Source organism: Lissotriton helveticus, chromosome 4_1 (genome assembly GCF_964261635.1).
Source record: "Lissotriton helveticus chromosome 4_1, aLisHel1.1, whole genome shotgun sequence".
In the NCBI taxonomy this organism is placed as follows: domain Eukaryota; kingdom Metazoa; phylum Chordata; class Amphibia; order Caudata; family Salamandridae; genus Lissotriton; species Lissotriton helveticus.
Genome location: NC_136063.1, coordinates 1,796,224,592 through 1,796,239,269, shown reverse-complemented (window position 1 = coordinate 1,796,239,269; position 14,678 = coordinate 1,796,224,592). Strand labels below are relative to the sequence as shown.

At 39.8% G+C, this 14,678-nt stretch overlaps 1 pseudogene; it reads left to right on the top strand.

Moving 5' to 3' along the window:
- The first annotated feature begins 12,748 nt into the window (after positions 1-12,748).
- Positions 12,749-13,533, top strand: LOC144827684 (small ribosomal subunit protein RACK1 pseudogene; annotated as a pseudogene).
- Positions 13,534-14,678: the final 1,145 nt, after the last annotated feature.

The window sequence follows — 14,678 nt, the reverse complement described above, 5'->3', positions numbered from 1 at the left end:
TCCGGGAGGCTACTGAGAAAATAGGCAAAATAAAGCTACATTTTGAGTCTTTTGTGAAAAATAGAAAAAACTTGATCTGGATAAACGCGTCGTTTTCTTTCCTAAAACAAATGGTTCGCTGTGCTAAAGTCACCATCTACCCAGATTTCAAGAATAATCATTGCTGAATAAAAAACCTTTTTGCTCACACAATTTTGGCATTTTTCAAAGAGGTAGCCCATTTTTCCTATTATTTGAACCAGTGTGAAATGCATGGGTGATCCAAGAAAGGTATATATTTCTGAAAAGTTGACAGCATTCTTAATTCATTATGTAATAATGGGGTAACCCGAAAGACCACTGGACCCGGGTACAATGTGGTACATAAGAGAATGTCACAGTGGAAAGCATTCACAAAGCGTTATCAAGCAAAACATATTCAAAGTAAACCAATTATAACAACACCGATTAACTCATGCCAACAATGGTTGTGATTTAATCGAAGGAATTGAAATGCATCAAATATATAGAGTATAATGTATTTCACATTTACAAATTTATGAGAAGCAAGTGCACGCAATGTGAAGTGATAAGTAAATAGCAAGGATAAGTGCAGGTGATGTGCAGGTGCAGGTGACCTCAAGGCAACCAGAGCCAACAACTGAGCTGCACCATTAAATTGTGGGGTATATTACCAACAACTAGCGATAATTTTTGTCTCTAACTTGTTTAGAGACAAAAATTATCGCCGCAAATCGGCGATTTTTATCGCAGATAAACCTTGCTATTAGCAAGGTTTATCGCAAATGCGATAAAAAACCGCCGCAATACATGAATATCGCTGAAAAGTCAGCGATATTCATGCATTATCGAGCAAATGCTCTTAGCCATGTTATCCACCTCCCATTGGATAACATGGCTAAGAACTGCTCCTGGGCAGGTGTTAGCTTTTGGAGATATTTGCGCTTAGCGCGAATATCTCCAAAAGTTGGTAATAGGAGATAGCGATGTTAGCGACTGTTTCCACTCGCTAACATCTTGGCACGCCCACTTTGCATGTCATTAGTGATAAATATCACTGACATGCAAAGCGGGGCCCAAGATGGTCGCTATCTCCCATTAGCTGTCGCTAACTGGTGTTAGCGAGAGCTTGGTAATAGGGAGATAATTTTATCTCCGCTTTCTTGGCTTTTAAAGCCAAAAAAGCAGAGATAAACCCCCTTGATAATATGCCCCTGTGTTTTTTTGAGTGCTGAGCATAGACCAATTCATATGGTGAACTATGTGGAGTGAAAAATGGGTATGAAGCAAACCCATGTATTTCTAAAATGGACACAAGATATGGAGTTCAGGAGCAGTGATTATTTGTATATCTCTGAATTTATACTGGCATATAATTTAGGGGGTATTTTTCAAACTGTCTTCTATCTTACATAGATTATTACATTTAGAAGGCACAAATGAAGCACAATTAGTAATAGCAAATGTTCTAATATTCCATAATCCCACGTGCCTTCTGATAAAAATGTGACCTCACTTTTGTAGGTAAGCCTAGTACCCACGACAGGAAATGGCCTAAAACAGAATGTATATACACCACAATTTTCCACTCAAAACCTTCAATTTTTTTTATAATGGGCAGCTGTGGACTTTGGCCCCCAGCTCAGCCAGCACCTAGAAAAAGCTAGCCTACTTGCACATTTTTTAAAGTTATCCAGTTTGAGGAATCCAGTGTGGGGTGACTTGTGTGGCTCTCACCAGGATTTATTTAGCCAGAATTCCTTGCAGACCTCAAACTTTAACTAAAAAAACATATTATCCTCACATTTATTTGATAGAAAGTTTTAGAATCTACAGGGAGTCTTGAAATTCCTTCCACCCATCATTCCCTTAAGTCTCTTTATAACAATGGTACCTCAATTTTGTGGGAAGGCTTGTGCCCACAAAAGGAAATGGCCCAAAATGCAAAATAGGTACATCACATTTTTCCACTAAAAACTGACTCTTTCTTGCAAAGTGGGTAGCTGTGGATTTTGGGCTGGCAGCAAGTGAAACCTAGCAAACATGCACATTTTTTTAAAACTAGATGCCTAGGGGAATCCAGGGTGGGGAGACTTGTTCAGCTCTCACCAGGTTTCCTTACCCCAACCCCATTGCAAACCTCAAACTGTTTTTTCCCTGTGTCCCGTGGGTTTTTTGCCCCCTAAGTTGAGCAGGTTGGGGTTATCATCCCCCAGCCACTCCCCACAGCGTGACAGATGGACATAAATATTAGATGGGGGAGCACAAGCTCTTGCCTAAGGGGCCGGTTGCCCAATGTGCTGGAGTCTAGGGGGTGGATCCTCAAGCAGGGAATAGATACAATTGGGAAGGGGTGATTCTCTCCTTTCCAATGAGACTCCTTCCAAGACAATCAGTGCTCAGGAGGCTGAGATATCCCCCCAAACATTGGTTCAGTGAAAGAAAAGTGTAGTATTTGTCTTGCTTTACTTTCGCTTTTGAATATATTGAAGTCAGCACACCCTGCAGGCTGATTGTCAGTAGAAAAGAAAGTGCAGGCTGCTTGAGAAGCACCAGAAGGTCATTTATAGCCCATCTTTCCAGTGTCAGACAATGGGCAACAGACGCACTGGGGAGGGAGTGAGGCCATCAGCCGATGGCTGCACTTAAGGGGTTAAGTAATATTTCATGTCTTTCCAGTGAAATAGCCACATTGGCATTAAGAGCAGTACTCAAAGCTCAATGAGCACAGTTAGATAAGACAGTATACTGAATCCATGGATTCCTTGGCTCGTTTATCAAGTTCTGCACTCTTAGTAAGTGGATCTACCAAATCTAAAAGCATGTCCTGCAGGAAACCCAGGCCTTCTCAATACCATTCTTTGGATCACAGAAACAAATAACCTTGTACTTGTTTCATTTACCTTGAAACACTTTGTAGTTAAACAGACACATGACCATGGAGACACTAGTATTCAAATTCTTCACCTTTAGACTGAGAGGCTCACACCTAAACCATTAGGCCACAAGTGACCCTCCCACTTCAGTGAAAAAAGTACATTTTCTAGAATCTAATAGAGGAAAAGCTGTGTAAATTGTGGTGCTGAATAAGAGAAGGATAAAAGTTTGGGTTAGTATTGTCATGTAGGAAAATTGGGACATTCCTATCATTAGAGACAGCCGCAATGGATAACTTTTGTATTGTTGATGAATCAGGACCAAAGCTTAAATTATTGGAATCACTGGCCAATTCAGTGGGAACTAATGATCCTAATCTTATTTTATGCAATCTAAAAAGCAGCATTTCATTATTTCTTCTTCTTAAATTTTACATCTAGAGGGGAGCTTCATAGGATTGACTAAGTGTCATTATCTTTGAGTGGACCACTAATCACAATACCAAAAGTGCTGGGATAATCACAGTTATCAATGTCTGAATCAGAGTTTTCAACATTACCATCATGTATAGAAATACATTGGTCACTTCTTCATCTTGCATCTTCTGGATATGAGGATCAAAGGATTGACTGAGTGCCAATATATTTAGGTGGTTGAAAACTGCTAATCCCAAGAATCTTGGTCCTAATGATAATGCACATGTTGAGATAAAAAGAACACCTACCTCCTTTGGATGAAGTCTGAATTTATCTAACTACAGAGACAGGCTCATGAAAAGACAGCACATCTTCAAAATGGGATGGGCACAGTCTGCTACTACCATCAAGTGAGGGTTAGAATTTCATTAATTGTGCGAATCACAGAGAAATCATCATATGACATGAACTTTAAACAGAAATGGCTAGGGAAGTATACATTTATATATTATCAGTTCCTTCTCTTCAAATTTAGCATTATGAAAAATACCAGGCCCTTCATAACTATTGTTATCAGAATCTGAAATGTATATGAGAACCACTGCAAACAGCATTCACATAATTATATATAATTACATCCAAGTTATGGAAATCAGACAGGCCACACTTGTGTAAGCTGTAAATGTAATTGTTAATTTTTTAAGACATTCCCCCTTCAAATGCTTTACCTATGCTTCCTCAAAAAGACATGACCACACATTCCAGCCTCAAGCAATAAATGCTCGTGGGCACTCATAAGACCTATGTTTAGTAAATTGCTTAAGTGCTGATTCAGTCTTACAATAGCAGTGTAAGTTGGCCATTGTTTTGTCTTTAAACAAAATGAAAATAAATGAAATACAATGTGCAAGTAATTGGAGTCCAAAAAGCAGGAAAGGTGATTCAATGCCCAAACCTCTATCTAGAAATAAGTAGAAACAAATTAGATAAGAAGCAGGACTGGGTAAAACACAGCCCATTTAAGTACAACAAACTACTGGATATAGGATAGCAAACACATTACAAACAAAAGTCTTACAATAGAATACGAAATAGAGTATGTGTAATACTTAATTTCCTGCCTGCGCAGCAAGAATAAAGGCTGTTATTGCCCGGTTACTGTCACAAAGGAGATGAGTGACTGGCGGATTGATTTCTCCCACCCTGTAGTTTGTGTTGCAGGGTCTGCTGGAAAGTGTAGCTTTTGTGATTCATGACTACTATAATGAAAGTAGAAAGGTCATTAATAGTAATAGGATCCTCCTCACTAGAAAAATGAATAACATTAATTGTACAACACTAGTAATACTGTATGAGGAAATTAGATGCAAGACAAAGTTAACACAAATGTATTTGAATAATAAATAGATTCAGTTTACAAAACACTACGGTTATCGTACAAGTAACGCATCTATATAACTTCATGGAAACATTAGAAAGGAAAACGTATTACTCCAAATAGTACCTTAGTTGACTTTACGTATGAAACTCGTCATGTCTAGGACTTGAGAAAAGAGAAACTAGAAGGAAATATGCCATTCATCTACAACTGCTTGCACTTCCATTTCCTGATTACATGCGAAATAATCGAAATATTTAGAACATTTGTAATGATAGTGATATTTTCTATCCGCACAAGTAAATGCAGATTTTGCTGTTTTTCTTACATTGGATAATGGATAATGTCCCACAGAAATGTTGTTTTAGCTGGCTAGCTTTTAAAGGCTTAAATATGTGTAGATGTGTTTGTCTGATATTGCATATGAAGGCAGATTGTCGCGTTGTGATTGGGCCCGGCACCGCTTGAACAGAAGATTCATGCACTTTAACAATCTATGCACAATCACAGCTTCTAACCAATCTCTCAAAGGCTGTTAAAAGAACTGCCAGTAACGATGGATGATTTCGAGGGCAGAGCAAGGCAAGAATATGCAGTAGTAGCAAATGATTGCTGGACATGTAGGATCGTTACAGCTACTATCGAAAGACAACTTGTTTTCCATTCCTTTCAGCATGTGGTTCCTATTTCCTTTACTCCTTGGCGGCTGTTATCCACTGTCTTCCACAGAAGCAACAGATGGATGTGTCTAGAGTGTATGGTACAACAATATTTTAGTAAGAATGTCCTGTTACATAACTACTGTGCCCAAAATTGAAATCTACAAATACATTGTCCCATTAAAGGTAATATTAGAAATCGGTTCACACCCAAACCATATTTTTGACAAGGATATTTACGACACAATATTTATGTCAGATGACATCTCTGAAACGAAATTCTGACATGCAACTATTGTGGGGGGAGTTTTCGGACCTATGCATTGGTGCAGCAGCCGTTTCATAAAGGGTAGGTCATAGGATAGCAAAGGAAACTAAAAACATAGGCCTAAGTCCCAAAAGAGCACTGGAATTGTTTATAGATGAAGATGAATGTGTGAGATAAGAGATCGGTGATGTAAATGAAGACAACAATCTTACAAGAATGAAGAAGAAAAATACAGCAATTCCCTAGACAGTGGCGAGCCAACAGCATGCGTGAAAAACAACGTTTTAGGACATAATCTACAAATGACACTACAAGTTTATTATCGTAAAATATGCCCGTTTTTTTCTGAAATGGCTGAAGTTATCAACGTGCCTAAACATGTTTCACGGTTCACTTCTGGTAGCGAAGAAGAACAAAAAGGGAAGCATCTCTGAGTATATCCGAGTGTACAAAAACACCATCGCTCAGAGCAAGCACGTCAATTGTCAAATGCCCGTCTTTTTTCTCAAAAGAGCATAATCAGAAATGCTGCCCTCTGAAAGTATTGGTTTGATTGGTTTTCAACTTTATGTCGATCTCTCTTATTCTTGAATTCGAGGACCAAGATATATTAACTATTGTAATAGAGAAACAGTGCTGAAGATTGAGAAATTTCTCCCAGATCCCACACATTGGGCTCGGGATTTGGCAGTGGAAAGAGGTTGAAGTCTCGATGGGCAGAGTCATATAAATGGCGGTCCGACAGTCAACATATATGGTTCAGGCCATTTTTTCTCGTACTTTGCGTCATGTTTGCACCATGCAATGTGATACATGCATGACGGAAAGCCCCAAGTCATATTTATAAAGCCATGCAAAGCCACTTTATGTGGCTTTGAAAGGCTTCACAAATATGGAGTAATGTAATGCAGTGCCAATTGCTGCGTTGCCTTAGTCTGTTCAAGGGAGGCATTCCATGGGAGCTGCGATGGGTGTTCCCACGCAAGTCCCATTTTTTTACGCATCCACATATTTACAAGGACTTGTAAAGCTGAGAATGCATCAAAATCTTACGCCTCACCATGTGAGGCATAACGAGGAGAAATATGTGAAAAATTGTTAGGAATCATCTCAGTTAAAATATGTTGTTAAATTACAAACAAAAAAGGCTGATGCTAAAGTGAGCATCTAATACGTTTAAGCCAGAATTGTTATGTATTCAGAAGACATATATTGCCTATATAAATCTGAACAATATTGGTTCTTTAGGGCTAAGCAATAATAACATAACCACCCTCGAACTGGGGGGCACAATTCTAGCTAAGTCAACTTTCTGCAATTCACAAAAGACTAATATGACCATTTGTGGAAGTGGGTAGTAGTGAAATGTCTGATTTGATTACAGATTTCGTTCTTTACTGAATACATGATTCAAATGTGGATGCTCTTGGGGTTTATGATACTTTAAACCTGGAGCTAGATCAACGGCCCACACTGCTAGTTTTATGTGGAGACTTCAACTGTTATATTACTAACAACTTAATCAGGGTACATGCTATTCATAAATCCAAGATTTTAGACTCAATTAGGAGGCTTATACAGATGCACAGCCATGCTGATGCTTGGGAAAACGCTAGAGTAGAGATCCTGGCTATTCTTTTTTTCTGCCAGCCTCATAAAAAACTATTTTGGACTAATTTTTCATCTCCCCATGTTCATTGTGGGATATGGTTATAGGTGGATTTGAGATTTATTTATTTATTTATTTTGAAAGTTTTATATAGCGCGAACAAGATCTTTGCAGATATCAGAGCGCTACACAGCCGAAAAGAACAACGTGTCAATAAATGACAATTGGGGTGGGAGAGGTACATGTGGGAGCATAGTCAGCCAGATACATCAATAATGATACAAGTACAAATAATTGATAGCGTAAACCCATAGGCAGGTCAATAACACGAGTAAATACAGAATGCAAAAAAAAATCAGTGGAACTGTGTGGTACAGCGTCTGTAAATAACATCCCCAGTAATGATTCAAGTGTATTTAGCCATGAGGATAGCTTTTACTTCTCTCTTAAAAAGTATGGTAGAGGAGATGAGCCTTATTTCAGGGGGGAGTGAGTTCCAGATCCTGGGTGCCATTCCCGAGAAAGAGCATTTGTACGTTTTTTCCTTGCGGAATCTTTGGGGCTTTAGCAAGAGATTGTTTGTGCCTCTGGTGTTTCTGGAGCCTCCAGAAATCGTCAGCTTCTGGGCGAGGTATCCGGGTGAGCTCAGGTGGACAGCCTTGTGCGTCATGCAGGCGATTTTCAGATGTATTCTGGCTTCAAAAGGCAGCCAGTTCAGGGCTTTCAGGTCAGGGGAAATGTGTGAGTGTTTTTTTGATCCGGTGATGAGTCTCGCTGCGGCGTTTAGAGAAGCTCTTAAGGGCGCCGTAGTAGTTAGGGGAAGACCGCATAGGGCGATACTGCCGTAATCTATTCGAGGAATGACTAGCGCTTGTACAGCAGTTTGGAAATCTTTGGCTGGAAGGAAGGGTTTGAGTTTCCTTAATGTATTGATCTGGTAGTTCGCCCCCTTAGTTGCTTTGTTGATGTGTTCCGGCATGTTGAGATTGGTATCAAGTGTTATGCCTAGCGATTTTGCTGAGTCCACGATGGTGGGATGAACATTGAGTGCGGTTAGGTGTTTAAGCCAGATTTGAGTGGTAGTGGTAGTGATCTTCGCAGGAGGTGAGATCAAGAGGAACTCTGTTTTAAGAGCATAGAGTTTAAGATGATTAGCGGCCAGCCATGATTGGGTGCTTCTAATCATTGAATTCAAGAGCATAATGTCTTTGGGTGATTGCAGTTTGAGATAAAGTTGGGTGTCATCGGCGTACATGTGGAACTGAACATTGGATGCTTGTAGCAAGGTGGTGAGAGGTTCCATAACTAGGTTAAACAAAGTTGGGGATAGGGCGGATCCTTGTGGGACGCCTAGCGATACCGGTATTGGAGCAGACATCAAGTTGTTACTCTTGAATTTCTGCGATCTGTTGTGTAGAAAGGACGAGAACCACTTGAGTACAGTTCCAGATATACCCATTCTTGTCTTTAATAGATCGAGTAAGTTCTCGTGTTTGATGGTGTCAAATGCAGAAGAGAGATCAAGAAGGATAAGGAGGCAGGTATCATTTTGATCTAGGATTTGGAGGGTGTCGTCAATTATGTGAGTCATAGCAGTTTCTGTACTATGGTCCGCTCTGAATCCTGATTGGTGAGGGTTGAGTAGATCAAACTGATTAATGTGTTTAGTCAATTGAGTTTGTGGGCATTTTTCCAACAATTTGGCAAGAGTCGGAATATTGGTAATGGGACGGTAATTATTTAGATCAGAGGGGTCGGCTGTAGGTTTCTTTAGTAGAGGTGTGACTTGTCCAACTTTGAGGGAGTCGGGGATGGTCCCTTGTTGAAGTGAGCAGTTGATAATTTTAGTCCAGAGTGGGAGGAGTGACGGGGTAAGGTCCTTGACAGCGTTGGCAGGAAGGGGGTCCGTGAGGTGATTGGCTGGTTTCACGGTGCTGAGCAGTCTGCCAATTTCATCTTCCGAGTAGGTGACAAAGGATGACCATGTAGCATTGTTTTTTGGTTCAGTGGGTGCTGTGCAGAGGGGTTTGGGGTAGAGACTTACGTCAATGAGGAGATCGTTCCTTATGTTGTCTGTTTTTTGGATAAAGAAAGAGGCGAAGTCTTCACAGGAGGGAGCTTCGCCCACATTGCTGAGTTGTTGGGGTTGTTCCTTGGATTGTGATCTGATTAGCTCAAACAGCTTTCGCGGACGATTTTTGGCATGGCCCGTCTGTCGTCATTGAGACTCCCGTCGTACCAAGGATTGGACATTTTTGTGGATGCTCTTTTTAGCTGCATAGGTGCAGCTTCATTGACTATAGAGGTCATAGCGTTGAGCTAGGGATCCGTCAAGGATTGGACATCAGTAACGCCAATAGGAGGAAGTAAAAGATTGCAGCTGTTAGGGGGTAGAGAGTTTGGGTTGAGTTTTTTCACGTCTCTTTTCCAGACTTTGGTCTTGACGGATTGAACCGTGTTAAATTTGACTTTTTCGTTGATGAAGAATGTGACAATATGATGATCAGACCAGTCACAGGGTTGGATAGAATCAAGTTGGATAGAGTCCTCTTTGGAGATGATAAGGTCGATGATAGAGCCCTTCTCATGGGTCGGGCTGTTGCATATTTGGGTGAGGTCAAGGGCGTCGAGGAAGTTTTTAAGACTATTTACCACCGCGTCATTATGATCGTTCCACTGGAGGTTGAAGTCACCAAGGTATATTTGAGTGAGTTGTCGCCCTGAATTGGTTGTGATCAAATCCATGATTTGTTGCGAGAAAGTAAGGTTGTCCCCTGGTGGGTGGTAAATGCAGTGAAGAGAGCATATCGGTTTGCCCTCGCTGATGATGTCGAGGCAGATGTATTCACAGGAGGATGGGGAGGGTAGGGAGGGAGAGGTTACTTTCATGTCAGTTACATGTGATTGGTGAGGGTTTTAACAGAGCAAGGAAGTTGCTTCAGATTACGCGGTACCTGTTTTAGATAGAGATCCATGTTAGGTGATCTTGAGGTGCCAGTTACAGGATATTGGTTGGAAACCATTCAATGGAACAGGTAAACTGTTTCTAAATGAGTGATAATGATTGGTTTGGATTTGGATTTAGGTTTTGGTGAGTGTTCTGTAATTCGTGCTGTAGAGATGGGGAAGAGGTGTGATTGCTGAGAGTTTGGTTTACATTTGGTGGTATTTTCAATGCCCACATTTTCATGTTTATGTAGAAGGGATACTTCATGGATTGGTACTGGATTTGGAAGGTGATTGATTTCAGGTGGTGATTGTAGTTTTGAAATATGGCTGATTTTATAATAGTCACTGATATGTGGCAAAGAATGATAGGATAGATTGGTTAAAGAGTATCTAGTATGTTTATGGAGTTGGAAATACAACTGTATGAGTGTACTGGGTGGTAGTGTGAGATGTGTGGGTGAATTATGATTTTAAGTAATTGTTCCATTATTTGTGCTTGTGTGGAAACTGTGGATAGTTCACCATGGTTGGTGAACTATAAAACGGATTGGTGATGTTTTTTAGTTTGAATGGTTGGTAAAAATATTGAATTATAAAATGAGTGTTATTTTGTGGAGGAATAAATTAGAATGGTTAGGAATATAGATGTAATGAAAGAACACAGCTTAGCGATTCGATCTGTCTATTACAGGATCTACTCACCAATGAAATATTGAGTAAACGATACCTAATAGATGGAAATTTGGATTTTTGTTAATTATATTTTTGGAAGTAACCTTGGGTTCATTGCAACAAAAACAGGTCTTAGTACTTTTACATAAAAGTGAAGGTATACAGCTAATCATTTTTCATCATACGTATACGTAATGTGAATATAAGAATGTTTATTTTGCTTATTTTATTTTCCTTTTTGGGATTATGTAGTTAGATCTTCACATCCTCTGCATTCATAGGTGTTTTTTTATTTTAAGTGATTGTATCTTGAATGCGTAGTTATTGATTGTGAGATATATATATGATATAAAACGTGAATTCGATATGCTTGTTTCATGTAATACGGTGATGAAGATGAGTCAGTGATAATTCAGTCAATTTGTTGTGCTTTATACAATGAGATAGGATACATTGTGTGATGAAGAGGCATAATATGTGATGATGATCTTTTTGTTTTATGTGGTTTTAACAGTGTGTGTGTATGTTTATTTATAGCTCTTATGAATTCCTCTTTGGAAGTATGAAACAAATTAGCCAGGCTGAAAAACTATGTTTGAAGAATAACATTTTATACCCAACACCACTAGCTCCTGTGTCATAATGGACTGAATGAAAAATCAACAATTGTATGGACTGCTCCATATTATTTGGATGTGTGTTATTAAAAGATATTGGCAATTTCTGTGATATTTAATAGCGCTTCCCAAGTTAGTTTGTATTTTTTCGAATTTATTAATGTGAGGGTTCATGGGCCTCGGAGGAGAAACACAACTGTGATATACATTGTTTGTTTACTGTCACTTGAGTAGTAGTTTTGCTAGGCTTTTACTGTGCTGTTTGTAGATGTTTGTAACAGATTATTGTTACTAAAGCTAATATTTAAGGACGGCATAAAAGAAATTGCTAAAACATATACAATCTATACATCTCAGGACAGTGAATTTGGAGAGACTATAGGGAAAATATTGGCACTTAAGTTGAAGCATACCAAAGTGAGAAAAAATATTGTTACAATGATATATAATGAAGGAGACATATTATATGATTATATGATAGCCAGAATATTGTCCAGCTGCTTTATGAATGCTATCAGATGCTTTCCTCACCAGTTAGCAACCCACAGGAAGCAGTAATTAATCTGTTTTTGAACAGTACAGAACTTACATCTATAGTTGATGAAGACAGAGTTTCAAACACGAACATTATCTAATCCTTTTTGTGAAACATTGGATTTTAGGGAAGTCAACTCAGCCAAATATTTAGAAATAAGTCTATCGCCACAGGGCAAAAAGATTATATTTATAAACTATGACCCTTTAAAGATTAAGATGGAGAGTAACACTTACAGTTATAGGCCAGTGCAATGTCATAATAAACTACACTATTGCCAATACTCACTTTTTTAAAATAATTTCAGGGCTATTCCTTCTGAATTAACTACAACTTGGTTTAAGGCAGCATTTTTGTTTAGGGTTACTAACAGTCTTGAAGGCCCAAGTTCATTAGGCTACCAACTGATAAAAGTGGTTAGGAATTTTCCAATTTTAAATACTATTATTATGTTGCAGCATTAATACCTATGAACATTATGAACATTATTTGTGAGGCTACTAGAATAAAACTTTCAAAATATGATTTAAATGTTGTGGTACATGCCTGTAGACTGTGGAACAAACTGGGTTAAGATGTGTAAATCAAAAAGTATAACAAATTTAAACATATTTTTTTTCTCTTTGCTTGCCTATCCATCTGAGAGAAGTGAGCTGTTGGCCTACTCCCTGTGCTCCATCTGACTCTATCCTCCCCACACACCGTACCTCCTGGCCAGCTGCTGGCATGTCCAGCAGATGACCCTTTGGGGGTGCCCCTACGGGCCACAATGGATGGGTGATGCAAATCGCCCCCACTCCCTAGTTCCCCGACATGATCTTGAGTTCTAGCTGGGATAAAAGTGTAATCATGTGGAAAGTGAACCGGGATGAGACCAACTATGGCATCCCTCAGTGTGCTCTTCGAGGGTACTCTCACTTCATAAGTGACCAGGTTATCCCACCAGCTTTCACTCTTGGGGTCCTGGGATGGCTCTCTGAGGTTGTGGAACCTTACTATAGGTACCACTACACGCCACTTTGTGGGCCACAACAGTGATGTTCTCAGTGTTGCCTTCTCTGCCGATAACTGTCAGATTGTGTCTAGCTCCTTTGACAAGACCATAAAGCTGTGGAACACACTATGAGTTTGCAAGTACACCATGCAGGAGGAGAGCCACTCCCTGTGGGTTTCCTGTGTCTGTTTTTTGCCAAACAGGGGTAACCCAATTAGTGTGTCCTGCGGTTGGGACAAGATGGTCAAGGTGTGAAACTTGGCTAACTGCAAACTGAAGACCACCCACATTGAACACACTGTCTTCCTGAACATGTCTATTGTCTCTCCTGTTGGCTGGCTTTATGCCTTTGGCGGAGAGGATGGAAAAACCATACTGTGGGATCTGAATGAGGGTAAACACCTGTATAGCCTAGATAGCGGTAACACCATCAATACTTTGTGCTTCAGCACCACCTCAATGCACCCCACTGGCATGGTCTACTGATGGGCAGGCCTTGTTTGCTGGGTACACAGATAACCTTATCAGAGTGTGGCAAGTCACCATCAGGACACAATAAATATGTAGATAGAAATGTGCCTTTATTTCTGGTCTGAAAAATATAAAAATGAAGAGAAAAAACTGTACAACAAATACACACCCTTATGGAACTCAAAATTACTCATCAAAGTCCTTAGAAACAACTTTTGTAAGATATGAAAAAGCAGTTGGTATATAATTGCTGGAAGATATCGGCTGCAATGAATCATTTTGTTCCTTTGATCCTTTGCAGAACAAAAATTGCTCTGCCTTAAGAAAATAGTTTCAAAATATTACAAGTCAGGAACATTTTTTACAAGATTACTAATGAGGAGCTAGATCTGACCGCAATTGTGCCACAGCACAAAATTAACTTTCAAAGCAAGTGCAATAGTAAACATTATCTAAATATCCTTATGGATTTGGAAAATGATGACAAAGCTCTTCCAAATCATCACTGGGGTGGTTTTCTTTTAGAAATGGGGTCTCTAGTTGGCAGAGGTATGCACCCTGCACAAGTAGGGACCACCAGTCTAGTAAGGGTAAGTGTAGTATGCGCTAAAAGTTTACCTGGTAGTGTGGCACAGAGCAGTGAGGACAAAATAAGGAGGCAATGTGTAAAGTATTGTGCACATATAGAGTAACACAGTAAAAACACCACAAACATACTTCATTGTAGTTTAGAAAACTATCCATTTTACAACAATGAATCAAAATACATTGCTTAGAAATAAATATCTTCCACTGGGGCTATTTAGTTGCACTTGACCAGGACAAATCAAAAAGTTAAGTCCAACCACAATGGAGAGCGGTCCAGATACAGGAGTCAGTTGTTGTGTTGTGTTTGCAATTACCGCTCTAAGTGTACTGGGGATGCTCAGACGTGAGTCCCAGGCACTCCACACCACTGGAATCAAGCTAGCCGGGCTGATGAGAGGTGTTACCTCAAAACCGGGCCGGTCCTCGGATGCTTGTTTCCGTTCTGGGAAGGACATGGCTTTTGTAGTTCGGACTGGACTGTTCCCATGGGGCACAGGGTCAGTGCTGATTTGCATATCGCCATTGTCTAACCCAGGGTGGTGTGGAGTGGAAAAACGATGGATTTGGGTCCAGATCTTTGGACTGGGGTGAATGTGTGACATTGATCCACATTCTGTCCATCACTGTTGTGTTTGCAATTACCGC